Here is a 2,500-nt window from a genome sequence, read left to right on the forward strand (position 1 = left end):
GTAGGCCTTCTACAATAAAACATTTCTGAGTTCTGAGTACACAGCCCTTAAAAAATGGCTGGAAACCAACACAAAAGGTTGATGACAAAGACACAGTGTGCCCTATATTCGTAGACCATTTCCTAATTGGATAACAGCGTACGAAGTGGTCTGTGACGTGAAAAAGTGATGCAGGAGACAAGGATGGGTGAGATATTGTATTGTATTTGTATTTCTCTTTTTATCACAACAGATTTCTCCGTGCGAAATTCGGGCTGCTCTTCCCAAGGAGAGCGCGTCGCTACACTACAGCGCCACCCTTTTTTTTCTTCTTTTTTTTCTTTTATAATTTTTTTCCTGTGTGCAGTTCTATTTGTTTTTCCTATCGAAATGGATTTTCTACAGAGTTTTGCCAGGAACACCCCTTTTGTTGCCGTGGGTTCTTTTACGTGCGCTAAGTTGCATGCTACACACGGGACCTCGATTTATCGTCTCATCCGAATGACTAGCGTCCAGACCACCACTCAAGGTCTAGTGGAGGTGGAAAAATATCGGCGGCTGATCCGTGATTCGAACCAGCGCCCTCATATTCCCTCGCTTCCTAGGTGGACGCGTTACCTCTAGGCCATCACTTCAGTTATGGGGACAAATCTGGGGAATGGGAAAAGGCCATAGCGGTAGTTGTTGTTGTTGTCGCTGACTCTGTACAAGATTGTGTCTTATCAACAGAATGGTATCGTGAAGAAACAGAGTTCGATGTAATACTAATGATTTTTTTTCCCGCTTTGATTTGTTTCTGTACGAGATTCAGCGCTATATAAATATAATTATTATTTTTATTATTTTCCATTCGAACTTCCGTAATTTTTTTTTTTTTCTTCTCCTTCTTCTTCTTCGTTAGTGGGTTGCAATTCCTACGTTCACTCGTATGTACACGAGTGGGCTTTTACGTGTATGACCGTTTTTACCCCGCCACGTAGGCAGCTATACTCCGTTTTCGGGGTTGTGCATGCTGGATATGTTCTTGTTTCCATAACCCATCGAACGCTGACATGGATTACAGGATCTTTATCGTGTGTATTTGATCTTCTGCTTGGGTGTACACACGAAGGGGGTTCAGGCACAAACAGGTCTGCACATTATGTTGACTTGGAAAATCGGAAAAGTTCTCCACCCTTTACCCACCAGGCGCCGTTACCGAGATTCGAGCCCGGGACCCTCAGACTGAAAGTCCAACACTTTAACCATTCGGCTATTGTAAAGATGTAATAATGCTCACGGTACATCACACAAGTGAAACAACAAAAGAAATAATTTAAAAAAATCATGACCACGGTTTAACTCTCTCCATACGAACGGCGAAAGAGACGACGTTAACAGCGTTTCACCCCAGTTACCATCATCAAACTATTGCAAGCGGAAGGCTCTTATACTGAAGAGGTGAATGTTGACAAAGAATACCACAGTTCTGACGACGGAAGCTGAAAGTCAGGTTGGGTCAATCAGACACCCACTGGCCATCTGAAGGGTCTGTGAAGAGGAGAAGAGAGGACTGGCCGTACTGAGTGAGTTAAAAAAAAATATATATTGTTTGCCAACTATCTCATGCGAACAATGTACAGTCACTTTAACCACATAGCACAGTGAACTAAAACATCCATTATCATCCACACAATCATAATACCAAGCATCTGAATGTAAAGAAAACAACAACAACAATATTTCGTCAATCACGCGCTCACTCTAAGCCAACGAGAATACTTTCTTCCAAGTTCTCTCCTCCTCCTCCTCCTCCTCCTCCTCCTCCTCCTCCTCACCCTCCTTCTTCTTCTTCTTGCTTGTACTTAGTCCACTAGCTGTCATGCCATGATGAATGAAAAATTGAGTGTATGTGTGATTGTGCTAGCAAATGTAACTGCGTGTGTGTGTGTTTGAGTGTGTGGGCGTGAATGTGTGCGTATGTCTTTGTCTGCTTGTTTTATAATGTGCGTGTGTGTGTGTGTGTGTGTGTGTGTGTGTGTGTACGTGTACGTACGTGTACGTACGTACGTTCTTTTCATTGCTTCGTTACTTTTAATAGATTATTCCAGTTACTATTCTTATTCGTCGTTCTTATCTTTTTTTTTTTCTTTTTTTTTATTTCTGTATTTTTATGTTTTGTGTCCTTGTTTATTTTTATGTTTTGCTTTATTTTTATGTTCTGTGTCGTACTTTATTTTTATGTTCTGTGTCGTTAAATGAGTAGAATTGTAAAAAGGCCTTTACTGCGCCTAATTCTTTACCCATTAAAGATTCAATCAATCAATCAATCTTCTTCTTCTTCTTCTTCTTCTTCTTCTTCTTCTTCTTCTTCTTCTTCTTCTTCTTCTTTCAGGCCAACGGCCACAATCAAGTTTTACAGACTTAGAGATATACATGTTATACGGTTTATGTGAAGTAACTGACGGTTTCCACTTTTGTGTATGCCAGTCACGTAAGGACAGCGCTTTACCGGGAACTCAAACTTTCAACAACGATAAAA

Source organism: Babylonia areolata, chromosome 18 (genome assembly GCF_041734735.1).
Source record: "Babylonia areolata isolate BAREFJ2019XMU chromosome 18, ASM4173473v1, whole genome shotgun sequence".
NCBI lineage: Eukaryota > Metazoa > Mollusca > Gastropoda > Neogastropoda > Buccinidae > Babylonia > Babylonia areolata.